The sequence below is a fragment of the Archocentrus centrarchus genome, chromosome 13, assembly GCF_007364275.1.
Source record: "Archocentrus centrarchus isolate MPI-CPG fArcCen1 chromosome 13, fArcCen1, whole genome shotgun sequence".
Classification (NCBI taxonomy): Eukaryota; Metazoa; Chordata; class Actinopteri; order Cichliformes; family Cichlidae; genus Archocentrus; species Archocentrus centrarchus.
Genome location: NC_044358.1, coordinates 38,602,188 through 38,619,929, shown reverse-complemented (window position 1 = coordinate 38,619,929; position 17,742 = coordinate 38,602,188). Strand labels below are relative to the sequence as shown.

Below are 17,742 nucleotides of genomic sequence, written 5' to 3'. Positions count from 1 at the left end.
TTACTCTCCTATAGTCCAAATGAAAGGGAACTTTGCCTCTGTGAAGGAATCTGAAGGCATCACTGAGGTTCCCACAAACTTTGTTCCATTTTTTAAATTTTCCTTCTTCTTTTTTGACTTCACTGATCCCATTTAGTTTCTTTGCAGTAATTGTAAATGCAGCCCAAATTGTGTTGTCACAGTGGCTGGCATGTTCTTAATAAAGCTGAAAATTTGATTATATTTCTAAATGTAGTGGCTGCAGTTGGAACACTTCCAAGTGGTAGCCTCCTGAGATGAAAAAAAGAACCAACCCTGCCTCCCCTTTTGTGAGTTTTGACTGTGTGGTTAATTGTACCAACTGTCCAAAAATAATATTATTTCTTTCACATATTAAGACTAATTAGCTTAAACCTGTCCACGGATATAGATTCCAGTTAGAAGCTTATTAGCGTATTAGCACTCCAGCCTCTCATTCACCTGTGGTCGCTTTCAAAAATCAGAGATATCACAGTGACTGCAGCCTTCATTTCTACACACATCTGTGGACACGTCTCAAAACGTTACAGAAAACCTTTGAACAGTTTCCCCAAACAGCTTTTGGTACCATTGTATTCCTTTTCATTTGTACGCTGTGTTGCTGGTGAGTGTTGACTTGTAGGGAAAAGCAGTTTCGAGCTGAAGTAGTTACTTCTGTAATAAAGGCTGAGCCCAGAATAGAAGCAGACCAGAGGGGGAAACAACTATATTTATATTAATCTAAATGCAGTGAAACAAAAGAAAAAAAAAAAGTAAAACGCTTGCTTTCTAATAAATGTGCTATTCTCAGCTTCTTAAATCCACCAAAACACTCTGTGTGTAAATTAATTTTTAATAAGGTTTTAGATGACATCCGTGAACTGGGATTTGTTTCTGCCTCTCTTTTTACGTCGTGGCTGAAACAGATTTTATAATCATCCTCCAGGTGAAGGTGGCAAAAATGATGGCAAAAAAAATTAAAAATATATTCTGAGCAACTTGGTTCCAATCCAAACAGAAAAATGATGTAAATACACCACAGTCAATCAAAAATGACATTAATGACAGCATCCCACTGATAATGATGATTGGAAAGTTCATTACCATAATAAAAATGTGACTATTCTCTCCACTCCCACTCATGCATATGATCATTATTTTCATTACTGTCTTCCTCACAGTGACTGCCATCACGAGCTTGATCCTGTGTCCTTTCACATATACTGTGTTAAACACTTTGGAAGTACCACAATGTCAACCTACAAAAAAATAAAAATAAAATACAAAATTGTAAATGTAGTGTGGATTAGTCTACCGTACACCTTCAGGATAAAAAGAGAAATAGCATCATTACTCTCAAGCATCCATGGCATTAAAAAAAAAAAAAAAAAAAAGAAAAAGAAAAGGAAAAAAAAAAGCTTTCCATCAGAGGGGTACCTTATGATAAATGCATGACAGAAGGTATCTTGGGAGAAAGCGTTAGAAACTCCTGGAACTTCTTGGTTGCATCTTCAACTTTCCATCACCATGTGCCTTTGTGCTGTGCGACATAATTGTGGAGAGCCCCTCTTTAATGGTTTCCTCACATCAGATCTCTTTAGAATCTGTCTAAGACATGACACAGATATGGTGCAGCGGGCCATAACTACATCTATGAACCTAGGACAAAAAGAAAGACGGGGGGAGGGGGGGGGGGCACTTTGCTCGCTCAGAATGAAAGAGAATAACATAAACAACTGGTCTGTATGTGACCTGAAAATATCCCACTCCTAGAGAGAGCTCAGCTCAGTTTGTACACAGAAACACGCTCTCCAGTTTGAATTGAGGCAGAAAGGTAAGGCAACATGAAAGTAATTTAAAGAGAAGCAAATTAAGAGAACAACTGTACAAACAGTTGGAAAAGAAGTGTTTTATTTGATTATTAATAAGCTGAAAATTTCATGAGAAGGACGGGTTTTAAAGACAGCTTCCTTTTGAGACAAGCGGGACATCGAATTAAACAGACAGAAGAGGAGAGCAGCAAAGACGACAAATTATAAACAGAGTGGAAGAGGAAAGTGCATCAAGCAGAGAGCACAGCGGGGTACAGCAGAGCACTGCAGGGACATTTTGAAACTCCTCACTGTCAACAGGAGAGCAAGAATGCTGTTGTACAAACATGATACATACAATTGTTGGACAATAAATACCTTATCACGGACAAAATTCAACACCAAATTTTGACAGTGCTGCAAGGGAGAAGTGCATATTTTCAGCATATATATATATATATATATATATATATATATATATATATATATATATATATATATATATATATATATATATATATATATATATATATATATAAAAGACAATATTTTTTATTGTCTGAAGTAGTACTACACTTCTAGTGACTTTGTTACTGATCAACTACAGCTGTAAGGGCAGGTTGCCACTGTTTCTGTTTATTTGCTGGCAGACTTTTACTAGCTTCAATCTGGCACTTTAAGAGATACATTTTAGACAAATAATTGTGTTATCCTGTTAAATTAACACAGTTTATTAATGTTAAAGATGAGCAGGGCTGATAATGTTTGCTGCTTAGTTCCAACATTAAGATTATAATTTTATTATTAGCCATAGCCGTTAGCGGCTACAGGCAGGCAGCTAATGGGGCTATCATATAATTTCTAAAAGGTAAATAGCTAACTTTAGCGTGTGTGCCAGTCATGGACAGTATAAAGAATGGATACAGCTTCCAGGTCAGAAAAATGAAGCCAATGCAGAAGTCCCTAAAAACCTGCATTCTGTTTGAAATCTGACAGATGGTGAGTGATAGCTGTGGATGCAAAATTACTTTCAGTGTCTGTGTAGATTCTCAGTCATCCAGGTCATAGTAGTCTCTGGAGCTTGAAAAAGGCGACTGGACTTCTTTTTGTTTCTTGAAGACGTTTCACCTCTCATCCGAAAGGCTTCTTCAGTTCTCAACCAAATGGTGGAGAGACCCAGGTATTTAAACCCCTGTGGGCGTAGTCCCCTGGAGGTGGTTATGACCCTCTATTGATCATGTGCGTGAACACATGTGCCCAGGTGTGAAGGGGGCGTGGGTCATATTTAATCAGTGGTTTCAGTTGAAACCAATTTAGGACTCCGCTCCATTGTTTCCTGTGGCCTATTGAGGTCACTGGAACAAAGGTGTGAATGGGGGTTGAGACGTCTGGGAAGGGAGCTCAGGACAGCACTGTAAGCGGGGGAAAGTTGGTGACGTAATCCACCTCCTCTGTTCAATGATGGTTGTTCACAGTGGACATAGATGGCTTCTTTCACTCCTCTTTCAAACCATCTGTTTTCCCTGTCCAAAATGTGAACATTGGCATCCTCAAAAGAGTGCCCTTTTTCCTTCAGATGCAGATGTACTGCTGAATCTTGTCCTGTCGAGGTGGCTCTTCTATGTTGTGCCATTCGTTTGTGAAGAGGCTGTTTGGTTTCACCAATGTAGAGGTCCGAGCACTCTTCACTGCACTGAACAGCATACACTACATCGCTGATCTTGTGTTTGGCGGGTTTGTCCTTGGGATGAACCAGTTTTTGTCTTAGGGTGTGACTTGGTTTTGAAGTATACTGAGATGTCATGCTTGGAGAAAATTCTTCTGAGTTTCTCTGACAAGCCCGACACATATGGGATGACAATGTTGTTCCTCTTGTCCTTCCCATTCTCTGTAGTTTGTGTTTGGCCTTCATTCCTGTGCATCTTAGCTGATTTGATGAAGGCCCAGTTGGGGTAACCGCATGTTTTGAGGGCTTTCTTAATGTGTGTGTGTTCCTTATGCTTCCCTTCTGCCTTAGAGGGAACACTTTCCGCACGGTGTTGTAGGGTCCTGATCACCCCAAGTTTGTGTTCCAGAGGGTGGTGGGAGTCAAAGAGGAGATACTGGTCTGTGTGTGTGGGCTTCCGGTAAACTTCAATGTTGAGGCTTCCATCTTCCTCGATAAGCACCGCACAGTCCAGGAATGGTAACTTGTTATCTCTGGTGTCCTCCCTGGTAAACACACATTAAGAAAGCCCTCAAAACATGCGGTTACCCCAACTGGGCCTTCATCAAATCAGCTAAGATGCACAGGAATGAAGGCCAAACACAAACTACAGAGAATGGGAAGGACAAGAGGAACAACATTGTCATCCCATATGTGTCGGGCTTGTCAGAGAAACTCAGAAGAATTTTCTCCAAGCATGACATCTCAGTATACTTCAAACCAAGTCACACCCTAAGACAAAAACTGGTTCATCCCAAGGACAAACCCGCCAAACACAAGATCAGCGATGTAGTGTATGCTGTTCAGTGCAGTGAAGAGTGCTCGGACCTCTACATTGGTGAAACCAAACAGCCTCTTCACAAACGAATGGCACAACATAGAAGAGCCACCTCGACAGGACAAGATTCAGCAGTAAATCTGCATCTGAAGGAAAAAGGGCACTCTTTTGAGGATGCCAATGTTTACATTTTGGACAGGGAAAACAGATGGTTTGAAAGAGGAGTGAAAGAAGCCATCTATGTCCACTGTGAACAACCATCATTGAACAGAGGAGGTGGATTACGTCACCAACTTTCCCCCGCTTACAGTGCTGTCCTGAGCTCCCTTCCCAGACGTCTCAACCCCCATTCACACCTTTGTTCCAGTGACCTCAATAGGCCACAGGAAACAATGGAGCGGAGTCCTAAATTGGTTTCAACTGAAACCACTGATTAAATATGACCCACGCCCCCTTCACACCTGGGCACATGTGTTCACGCACATGATCAATAGAGGGTCATAACCACCTCCAGGGGACTACGCCCACAGGGGTTTAAATACCTGGGTCTCTCCACCATTTGGTTGAGAACTGAAGAAGCCTTTCGGATGAGAGGTGAAACGTCTTCAAGAAACAAAAAGAAGTCCAGTCGCCTTTTTCAAGCTCCAGAGAAAATTACTTTCAGTGCTACAGAAGTTGATGGAAAAAAAACTTTCTGTCTTGACCTCTGTAAACACTTCCCCGGTGAGTTTATGGGCTCAGTCACTCATTTTAGGTCATGTTGAGGTGTTTCGTGAATCTTGTGGCTGTGTCCAAATTCAAGGGCTTCATCCTTTGAAGGATTACATCACAGTGAGGCAATGAAGGCTGTCCAAACTCAAAGGCTCCTCCAATTGCCCGGATTTGAAGGACAGGTCAGGTGTATCCTTTGTGGCCCACCATATCTCATGATTCATTCATTAGACAGTGAAACTCAAACATGGCAACGGTGGAGAGCGGCCAAAAAGTTTGAAATATGACCGTTTCTGTGACACAAAATAAACTTTTATGATGTTTTTAGACGAGACTGTAGATGTGTAAACCTCAAATATCTGCTCAATTTATCAAGATATCTCTTAATTGCAAAAGTACTCCGATGCTTTTGGAGATGGTCTAACAGCCAGCTCGCCTCACCTGCTGTCAGCTGACCGGGCAGTTGAGGCTCACTATATCCAGAAAGAACGCCTGACTCCCGGCACATCGTTTTCAAAACTCCTGCTGAGGGGAAGTTTAACACTGATAAAATTCACTTAGATGATTTCTAAGGGGTGATGTTTGCTTTATTTCAGTGTTTCATTTGTTCCTGAGTAAATCAGTTCGGCTGACATTAAAGTTAAGCTTCATGACTGGATAGATTTATTTAACTTTAATGTCACACTGAAGCACTGTCAGTATATTTGGAAACGAATCATTCGCTCAGCTTACTCCTTGATTTTAGAAGGGGGAGGGCTGTGCGCCTGCCGGTCTGCAGCACTGCTGCGTGAATTTGTGTGGCAGCTGCAGGAGGTGAAGATAGCACTGTTGGTTTCAATACTGTTGCAAATGAGTAATTTTTTAGAATCAATTAGTATCTGAGAATTGTTTTTGACAACATTTGTTAGTAATTTCTGATCCTTTTAACTATCCATAGCACATACATATCCAAACATGTTGTAAATCCATGTAAAAAAGAAAAAAAAAAGCCCCCAAAACTACATATTTTTCTCACTTATTTCATCTTCTCACTTTCCTTCAAACATGCCAACATATCACCAGATTCACAACGCCATTTGTTCTTCTGTGATTTCTTGTTGACAGGCTCTGTTGTAGGACTATAAAAACTGAATGGAAATGCCCTCAAGAAATAAAACAGACATTATTTTTTGAAAAATGGCTTTATACCACTCTGAACAAGCCATGGTTAAATAGGCTGAGTGGTTTCCTTTCTTTGTTTCCTCCCTGTTTAAAGACACAAAGGCAGTGTTACTGCCATCTCTCCAAGGGACTGTGTATTTGTACTTGGCCACCTGTTCCTAGTCTTTGTATACAGTGTTTACCTCAGGCAGACCATATTGTGTTATGTCCTTCAGCATCACGAAACAAAGCACTAAGATGCAAATGTCTGCAAACTCATTTATTTAGGGGCTAAAGCAACTAAACAAATTGAAAACTTAACACACTTTAAGGAACTTTTAAGGCATTTAAAAGCTTCATTTGCATATAAAACAGAAAGCAGGGGTCAAAATGGGAATGCAAAAGTAAAAGTGTGGACCAATATTGAGCCACATATTCATAAATAAAGCATAACTGCAAAGTAAATTAAAGGATGGAAAAACATAAATTTACTATGCCAATGCGCAATTTGAAAAGATTCAAATTTTTTTCTGTTTAATGATTACTTAGAAATAAGTCACATAATTTGTTTTGTGAGCTCCAGTAGATTCTTCTTTGTGTACAGGCAGTGATTAGCTGCCTGTGCTGCTATTCCCACTGCTCATTGTGAATTTGCCCATCTGAATTCAGCGATAGATAAGTAGATGTTAGATGAGCTACGTGTTTGATTTCCACCTCCCAAACACCATAAGACTAGTAGAAAAGGTAAAAGACAGCAACTGAATCTAATCAGCATCACAATAAATTGATGTCTCCTACATTTGACGTAACCTATTAACAGTACCCTAGAATGAATGACGACGTTACACCTAAGATTTAAATTTCCAGTTTATAAAATGTCACTTGCTGAGCAGTGCTTACCTTTGAAAATAATCTCTCACCTTCCTCTTTCTTGCAGCTTTCTCCATCTATCAGTGAACATTCATGTTTTTTTCTCCCAGCGAGTTTGGTTTTATTTGGTCATAAATGTTGTGCTGTTTGACAAATTTCAACTCAAATGATCCGGCACTTAAAAAATGTTACTCCATTTATGCTCACTCCTCTAGCCAGATGTTGATGTACCATGACTGAAAACGTTCTTTACATCTGCACCATGAAGGCATCGCAGGGATGAGAGGGAAGAAGGAATCCAAGGAAAGTAGGCAGGCCATGGCATGTCATTATTTTCTTATTAGGGCTAAGTAGCTCCATGCCATCACTGGAAGCAACACCAGGCTGCAGCACCCAAAGAACACAGTCAGTAGTGACATGCATTAACCTGCCTATCAGATTTAATTACTCATTCCGTATCAGCACAATTTCACAAAAAGATACATTTACTGTATTGTATTTTGCAGAAACTCTAATTATCCCAACAGTGTTGTTTGTTTTCAAGATTCTAGTTGTATTCTCCTCTTTCACTGATGTTCACTTAGACAGGTGCTGGCAAATGCCACTACTCAAGTCCTGAGGTGATGAGAGAGCCTTTGTATGCAAACAGCCATTTAAATGCGAGTGCACTGCAGTGCTTTAGTTAATGCAGTTTAAGTGCTGAACATTAGCTAATAATGAATTAGCCTGCAATGTACTCCTGGGTCAGACAGAGATCTCTACACTTTAAAAAGTGTATGTGCACAAAGTTGAAATCACTTAAAATTTTGAGTTAAAACAATCTACATTTCTGCTTTAGCTGTGGCATTCTACTTTCTTATTTACATTGTATCAACTTAAAAATATACAATGTGCCTTTAACTTGAAATTATATGTTATATAATTATGCATGTGTTCATGATGTCTGGTTAGTGTGGGCTCTTTTTGGTCTTTTAAGGGTGATTTTGGGGGAAAAGAACATCGAAAATCTGATCCGTCTAATGGCACAACAGGATCACTCGATGCCCTTCTCGGCATGATAAACACCACCTTTGGGCTAAATGGAAATATGAGACTGCTACATGATCAAAGACTTTGGAAATGGCTTTTCCAATCTGAGTTCTGCCACTGAACTTGAGGATTTGGGGAAAGTGGAGGTGATTTACCAGGAAACAAATAGACCTGTAAACAATGCAACTGACAGATCATCACAGTCTCTCACTGATGACTCTAGTTCGCTTGCATCCTGTGAAACAATATTACTCTCCTCTCCTGAGTCTGTGTCATCACAAAAACAACAATGGCCACGGGACTTTCCAATTCCACATTTTTCATATGACACTGAACTGCAGCTTGAGAAGGGGAATGATGAGTATGACCTGCTCTGTTCCCTCAGAAAGATGTATTAAAGTGATCAGAGGCTCTGCCTTGGTTTTGAGAAAATGAACTTTTATGAATTTTTCTTACTGTGCTTATGGTTGAAATGCAGTCAAACTAAAACTAGTAACTCAGGAAATGTATTTTATTTTCAGTATTCTTTTAGTTCTATTTTGCATTGACAATACAGTTTGGCCAGGTATACTTCAGTGGCTACTTCATTAAAAATGTACAAGGCTTAAATTAGTTTCTTTATGTTCTTTCAAGATGATATTAAATGTTTACTTTTTGGCTTTAGATCAGGCAGATAATTTTTGTATTATTGAAGCTTGTTGGCTTTATAATATCAGATGTCAAGCTACTTACATTAACAATTCTGCAGACTAAGAAAAAAGTCCTTTAAACATCTGTGGTGGTGTGTATATATATATATATATATATATATATATATATATATATATATATATATATATATATATATATATATATATTTTTTTTTTTTTTTTTTTTTTTTTTTTTTGTTCTGACCAATTGAAGCAATTCAAATAAGTAGAACCAGCTCTTTTTACAGTGTACAAGCCAGTAGGTGGGAGCGGACAAGAAGGTTTCACACAGGTTCAGTGGTATTTTTTAAACCACAGGTAGAGGAAAGTTTATGAATGTTGGGCTAGCAGAATCAATATCTGAACTGCTCACTTGGGGACCTGATTTAATTGTAGGTAATTTTGTATACACAGAGAGACACAAGTAAGGTTCCTGTAATCAAAAACAAAGCTGTTCCACAGGGTAGAGGATTAAACTGAAATGAATGGGATTAAATGAGACTAGCAATGCTGACTTATTTGATTTGATTTTTTTTTTTTTTTCTGTCATCTTCATGTTTATGTGAATGCTTGAGTATCCCCGTTCTATATAATGTGGAAAAGTACTTCAGTTAAACTTTTTTACATCTGACACATTTATGCTCTACAAGTCAGAAGGGATTGTAAAAGCAAGTAGGCAGTGACATCAGCCCCATTTCCATTTCCAAATGCTCAAGAGAGAAACTCTAATTAATCTCCCACACCTTTACCACCGTGCCTTTTCATATCATTTTCTTTTGAAATGGAAAGTAAAACTCAGTGGGATAATGCAGATCAAAACATGTTGCCATTAAGGCCATTTAGAGTATGCCTTTGAAACAAATCCACTGTTTCCCCAGGGGTGAATGCAATGTTCTATGCAGTGTACGGATATGTGGCTGAAAACATGGCTAACACACTGACACAAAACAAAGAGTACTTTTGTAAAACCAATTCAAATTTATCTCAGGGTTATCATGCCGATGCTTGAATATAAAAACACACATAACTTCAAAGGGAGTGCATCAAATGGACTTTTAGGGATGTTGAGTTCCTGCATAACTTGCATGATAATGTTGCAAACTACAGATAGTTAAGCGCTTGAGTATCATATTAATGTTATGAACTGAAGCCATCTCCAGAACTCCAGAACTGACCCTTTTTCTGTTGCCCGCTTCCAGTAATTTGCACCTTATAAATCTAGAACAGTTTGCTTTTATAATAGAGCAATCTTCATTTGCTGCTCTATTTTTTTTTAATACCATATAATTAGAGAAATTCATAAATAAACAGTTTAGCTAATTAATTTGCTACCGCATCATTGACTTTGCTACAGAATCATAAATCAACCACCTTGTAATGGCAATGACACCAAAAATATAAGAATCCATTTTCATGAGAATAACAAACATCAATAGAAAATCAGACATACTGTATCTTGGTAATGGGTAGTATAATCTTTCAGTTATAAAACATCAGATTAATATTAAATAAACAACTTTTATTATCTGATAATTGTAGTCATGGGTTTCACTGCATGTCATACTTTGTAGCACAATACAACAGAATTTCTGACACTTTTTTTGTTATTTTGAGGGACTGAACTGTAACTAAACAATAATGAATGAAATTCCTTTTGTATTACTTAGGAAGAAGTAAAAGCTCACATCAACTGTATAAGTCACAGTGACAAAGAGCAGCTTTGTAACTTTAAGCTGTGTGGGTGGTATACATGGTCCCATGTGTATATAATATATACACTCACTGCACACCACAGTAATACAGGTCATTAATAACCAAGAAATTATTACTGAAATTATTACTTGACTTTAATGACAGTGGCACATATCTGTGCTTTCTATACTGCAGAACATTAAGGATTTCTTTATATATTATACATTTTTTTATTGCAGTATAAATTTGATTTAATTGGCTTCCACACTACATTTGGCAGTGTAATGACTGTGGGTGTGCATGCTGCATTTAGTCTGGGGGACTAAGAGCAAGTACAATGTTTGTCTTAAGACACTGTTTTAGAAATCAATAGCCTGAGTGGTGCAAATACACACAGGACTAGTTTCTGTATTTAACATCTGACCCGGAGATACATGTGCTTTATTTTTCTCACCCTTCCATACTTCATGCTGCCAGCTGGCACATATATAAGGTAGATTAAGCAATATAACAAATTCACAAAAATGTACATGACTGCCTTATAAAACAATGTTCCGGCATACTCATATGTATTTTGTTTAAAGTTAAATAATAAATAGAAATACCATATTCAGTGGTTTGCTATAAAAATACAAATAAAAATAAAGAATAGTGTAAGCAAAATAAATTGTTAGTCCCAATAAAAAAAAAAAAAAACAGCAAAGACTATGCACGTAAGGACTCGGCGGGCTTAGAAGACAGAAGGCTTTTTTTTAATTAACTGGAAAACTAAAAACTTCTGTGTTCATTAAGTTGTTATAAATTCATATAATTACACACTAAGACCTAATAAGGTCCATTTGTAAGTTACAAGTCACAAAATGCATGAACAGCTAAATTTAATTCTAGTATAATTAAAAAATAATATTCAATTAACCTGCCCAAACTGCCAATTATATCACCCACCCCAAACTACAACACTCTGAGGCCTAAAGAGATACATAATATTTAATTAGGGACAAAACGCACAGAAAACATGCATTCAGGAACTGGAAATAAAAACATATTTAAATGATCATCAATAATGGGAACTATTTTTCTCACAATGAACAGAAATTATACAACATTTCCTAATGGGACACCTGTAGCTAAAAGGAAGAAGAAGCTGATGCAAAGGCCGCTTGCTTACAGAGTGTGTGTGTGTTAATGAGTCAGTAAACAGATTTTTTTTTTTTTTTTTTGCTGATTTGTAAAAATTTGGAAGTAAACAATGAGTGTGCTCATCCAGGACCATACTTACTGCAGGCCTCTAATCTGCTTTAAAGCCATGTGGATTTACAGCTGCAGAGACAGCTCAAACCCACATGTTCCAGCTTTAATTCATGCTGACTGATGGAAAGATTTAAATGTATTTAACCTGCTTCCATGGGTTCAGCTGAGCTCAGCTCATTCACTCTATTCATTTGTCCACTTTTTAAATTTCAATCCAGCTTTGTTCTTTTAAATGCTGTCAAAAAAGCTAAATTGCAGGAAACTCTCAGGGAAAAAAAAAAAAAAAAAGCTTTATTTTTAAATAGATGCACCAATTTAATCAAATTAATCAAAATGGAACACAAATTATGACTCTGGACCTCCCAGATGTAAATGTGCCATGACAGTGACAAAGTTTGGGTGAGCTTTAGATACAGTCATCCAGTAAAGTGGGAACTACACATGCATGGTGCTGCTATGTAACACACACCGCATGGATGGGTAGTAATTACTTGAAACACACCCTTTGAGTCAGTCCTAACGTTTAATAGTACTGCAGCTATGTGGCACTCTGACATTTTGAAGTTCTCTGGGCGTAATAACAATACTCTTCCACTCCACTTCAATTGCCTCCACCCATAGGTAGCCAGAGGCAGTGAGAAATTGCTGAGTAGTTTAAATATGCACTTAGAGACAGTCTGGCCTGTCCAACAAAAGCCTATGCAAAGAGGGAAATGGAGTGGGATTGCTTTTAGAGAGAAGCCCTGCTTTAATATTCAGCCATATCCAGAAACATTTCATTTCTGAATTCCCTGGCTGAGATATTCCCAAAACATGTTGCAACCACATAATAAAGAGCTCAGAGTGTCCCGGTATGTTTTCTGAGGACGAAGCAGCAAACATCAAACTACAAGCATCTGGTTGGGGGGTTTCTGACAGTGGCTCAGACAGCCCACTGAACTGTACTGGACTGCGAGCTCGAGATGAGAGCGTAAACAGTCTGTTCATCTGCCATGCCAAAAGACTTCACACTGTCTCTGCAGGCCATCATTCAGATCCTTCTGACCAAGATGAAAGCATCTGGAACCGTAATGCTTCAGTGCTGTTCCAAAAGACTTCATAAAACTTTACACAATTGGCAAAATATCAACCAAAACCCCATCCCTTTTTCCCTCACCTCTGCTCTGTCCCAGGCCAAAATGGGGACAAGACGATAATGACTCAACTGGCAGCCAGTCAGCTCTCCCACTGTAGCATGATGAGTGAAAATGAAATTGATTTGAAAATCCTACACCAGCCTGGGCTGGAACAGAAGGGATTATTGTGCTGATTGTACTAATACTGCGCCCCTCCCCTCCCCCTCCTTCACATACTAATTCTACCCATCATACTCCTTTCCCATCCCTCTGTGATCCTGTCTTGGTCGGTACTCTTTGGTCATCAGTCTTCCCCTTTTTCAGTGTTTTTCCTTCATCACTCTCATGAAAAAAAAAACTCCCTCTTCCTCTTTCTCTCATCTGACTTCATGTTCACTCTATGAACAGCTGGACAATTTAATGCTGGCAGAGAGAGGGAAAAGGGGGGGGGGGGTGCTGAAGAGCAAAGCGGGACTGAAAGAGACACCTAGGGAGGTTCTACACTGTAAAAAGAGAGAAAAAGCAGCTCACCAATCTGATGAGCTGCAGAGAGAAAAGTAAAGCCCCCTGCGGGCTGGACATCCCAAATTATGTTGCAGTGTTGCCCCCTCGACAAAAAAACCCCAGAAATTGATGTTTTTTTTCTATTTTCCTTCCACCACTTGGAATTCTGTCTAGACTATATTGCCCAAGTTTCACCTGATGAAACATTTGTCAAAGTTCTGACATTGCATCTCCATGAAAATGTATTGTGACAGAAAGTTTGATTATAGGTCAGTTTGTGGAGCTGTAGTGGAACTCGGCACTATACACGTGAGCATTTAATAGACTCGTCACTGTGGCACCAAGTGCATCAGACAGGCCATGTTTTAAAATTCATTTCCTGCAAGTACTAGCAACTGCCAGCTCTCATGCCAGACTATGTATGTGGGGCTGGGTCACGGTGGCAGCAGCAGAAAAACCCAGCCCTCACCCTCCCCAGCCACCTCCTCCAGCTTATCCGGGCAGAATGCTGAGGCATTCCCAGGCCAGTCAAGAGATATAATCTCTCCAGCATGTCCTGGGTCTGCCCCCGGGCCTCCTCCTGGTGGGACACGCCTGGCGCACCTCACCCAAGAGGTGCCCAGGAGGCATCCTAGTCAGATGCCTGAACCACCTCAACTGGCTCCTTTTAAGGTGGAGGAGCAGCAGCTCTACTCAGAGCCCCTCTTGAATAACTGCACTCCTCACCTTGTCTCTAACGGAGAGGAAAATCATTTGTATTCATGATCTCGTTCTTTTGGTCACTACCCAAAGCTCGTGACCATAGGGGGAGGGTAGGGACATAAACAACAGAGGGCCAAATCACTCAGTTGACAGAGCAGTGCACAGGACTCTAAGACCAGGCAGACCAACCTGAGCACCACCTGGATTGGCTGCGCTAATAATATTCATAGGACAGGAACTCAGTGCGACTGTGGAAGACAGCACTGGAAGCCAACTCTAAGGCAATCGCACAAGTTACCATCAAGTGTGGAATATACCATGCACTGTCCCTGCTGCTGTTATGCTCACCCTATAAGCCAGGTCATCACTAAGAGTTGATATGGACATAGATTCAGGAGTGAGGTGAATATCAGCCACCTCCTGTACATGGATGGCATCATGCCAGGAGTGAGTGAGACATCAACTCACTGACTGACCAAACCAGGATCATTTGGACTGGATAAGTTTTGCCAAATGGTTGCAACTAGCAGGAAGGTGATCCAGACTGAAGGAGGTGGAGGTGCCAGAAGGGTGAATAGCGGATATATAGGACAGCTACGAGGATATAAATACGTGTGTGTGTGTGTGTGTGTGTGTGTGTGTGTGTATGTGTGAGAGAGAGAGAGACTGACGTGCAGACATTCAGCTTCGGATCATTGGCTGTTAACTTTCTCTTCCAATGATTTCTGAATTTCTGAATCGTACATAGTTATATGTCACAAAAATGCAAAGTAAAGCATGTAGAATACGTTTCAACAAGCCCCCCCATGAATTGTTTATTGTATTAGGCTAACATTATATTTCAGTTGTTTCAGAGCCTCTATCTGGTTTCACATACTATTTATAATATCTTACTGATTCTGACTAAAATTAATATCAAATTTCTGGAGTTAGTTATGAAAAAGATACTTTAGGGTAAAACACAAGTACAGAATCATCATCCCTGGAAGCAACAAGCACACAGAATGTGTAGTCAGTGTGCAGATAACTGACCCAGAGGAGCGCAGTTTCTGTGCCATCAATGGTTTAATAAGCAACTGTCAATTAAAAGGGCTTCGCTGAGACTGCAAGCTCCTCCTTTAGGCCACTGCACAGAGAAGGACTCAAAAAAGTCTATTAAAAAAAAAAAGTAAAAAAGCTTGTTTTTGTCCTCTCCTCAGATTTATATTGTGCCTCTCTGAGTATGAGAACAGTTTGATTTCACTTGTTGGCATCATCCTTGTAAAAAAAACAAAAAAAACAGGCTAAGTCACCATGGAAGCGGGCTCTGAAATATGGGGTGTTTTTCAGTGACCTAAATCTTATAGGTTTGAAACATCACTGCTGGGAAACAGGCCTAGATTTAATACGCTAGGACTTATGTTCATACTTTCCAGGGGCAAATGTCACTTCAAGCAGATTCAACTTAAAAAAAAAAAAAAAAAGCCCCCCCCCCCCCTTTTAGCGCAGGAAGACAGCTTGGGGACAAATGTAAGACTGAGAGAGTTAGTAATCTTTGAACTGAACACAGATGCACTAGATCATTAAAATAGCAGCAAACTTAGGATGCAGCTTTTCTACTTCATAGGTAAGGATTTTACACAAGGCAAGAAAATATATCACAAAACCTCAGTATGCGCACAGTTCAAATAGTTTGAATGAACAGATTTTAGGTCTACTGAACGTCAGATGATCTCTGATTCACTTCACACTACAACCAGTGGGGTAAACATATTCATCTGAGCCAATGATCTCTTTCAGATAAACACCTAAATGCAGTTCTGGTGCTGGAGAACAGACTGTTGAAGCCTTGTGATACAGTAGCCATGCCAGTAGAAATCAATGTTCCATTGAGGCACCACCACTTGTTAGACATATTAGTCAATATCTAGCCTACGCTCACTTTTGATGGCGTCCAAGTATTAGTTGGTACTTGTCTATATGTTACCATTTAAATGTTTCATTAATAAATCAGTCAGATATAACTGTGCCATTGTCGCTTTTTAGTGCTCACTGTTTCTTAACAAATGTGGTATTGAAAGAAAAAAAAGAATACCACAGAGAACTGATGTAATCCTTTAAATATTCTCATGACATCAATTAATCTGCAGCCTTGCAGAGCTTAGATAAATACTTCTGATGCAGAGTTTCACTGTGACTCACACTGGTGCTACAAATCTGAAAGTTTTAAGCATGAGGAGAAAGAGTTTAGTTTGCTTATTTATTCAGCATGACTCAGTTCTGCCCCTGGTAAAAATAAATTTCCTTTCTCATTTCAGCAGAGGGGCCCGCTGCTGTGTGCTCTGTCACAGCGGCTGTTTGGCCACATACTGTTTCTCTAGTCCTGCATCGCTCCTCTTGTGCCACGAGTGTCACGACTGCAGCCACAGGCTCAGCTAAGGCAGCGCAGGCCTTATTACGCCCCCGGGTCAACAATAACCCCTCAGCCTTCACAAAAAACCCAGCTTAGGGAATCAGTTACACTGTGTAGATCGACAAATTACTGGCCGACGGCCTCCCACCCCCGCTCAAACTGCTTGCATTTTAGTAGGTCCCCCTCCAAAACCCCCTCCCCATCCTATTTGTCAGGTGAAAAATGGCTGTTTTTTCAACAGCGCCATGGGGGTCTGAGTTGGAGTTTATCGCTGCCTAACTGACAATAAATAAGAGTGATCATCAATCCCCAACAAGGTGCACTGCAAACATGGAATTAATTGTGACACTCACTGAGCAGTCACCATGGATGGTTATTCAAATATCATTTAGCAGATATAATGGTAAAATAGTGGACTAAAGATGCAGTTTTCTTGGAAAGTGGAATCTAATTTGGCAGCTGAGCGCAGAGCCTGCCATCACCTTCAAAGAATACAGACTGACTGGGGGGGCGGGGGGACTAAATGGCTGAATATAACAACAAGGCAGTCAATTGGATTTGGAAAGTGAAACAAATAGCTGTGACCCCCGGTGAGTTCAACAGTAACTGAGTCAGATGACTAATTTGATCAGCAGATACCTGAATGGATGGCACCTGTGTGCCAGAAGGAATCCATTAAAGGGATTTATTCATTGTGTGTGTGTGTGTCTGCATTTGGGCACACAGTGTTTGTGTGTATGCAAGCTTAGGGCACATGTGAGGAAACGTGAATGTGTGCCTGGGTTTTCTTTCTCTTATCCAGGGGTTGGGGTGAGCAGGGTCGGTGCCTGCAGGCTTTTTGACAGGCTGTGCTGAAAGTCCAGCTCATAACTGCATTTTATTTTCTCACAGTCATTAAGGCCAGACTACATGCACAGTAAATGAACAGCAGTGACCGAGAGGAGAGCGGTAAATCAGTTAAGTATTTTGTGTGCTGCAATACATCTCACAGGTTTTCCCGAGGGTACTCTACATCCCATTTAAGGGCTCGGGGGAGTGTGTGTGTGTGTGTGTGTGTGTGTGTGTGTGTGTGTGTGTGGGAGGGGGGGGGGGGGGGGGGGTTGCTGAGGAAAATTTACAATAATAAATAAATAATAAAAAAAATCCTCTTTCTGCATTTATACCCTGTCACAAACACATGGCTGCATCACAGTTAGACAGAGCTGACAGCTTGCATCGTCTAAGCAGTGATTAAGTGGGATGCTGATCCTATATGGGGCCACAAACAAATACGCAAAGCAAGAAACTGAATTAACTGGCGTCTCCGTGACTCTGGTGTTACTTTACCTTCTCGCCCCCTACAGACTGCTAGCAGTC

General features: G+C 39.9%; 1 protein-coding gene across 3 annotated transcripts in view; it reads right to left on the bottom strand.

The window, feature by feature from the left end:
• The window catches only part of lsamp (limbic system associated membrane protein), a 1,252,509-nt gene that overhangs the window by 192,253 nt on the left and 1,042,514 nt on the right, over window positions 1–17,742 (bottom strand). The gene's annotated exons all lie outside the window — the stretch shown is intronic.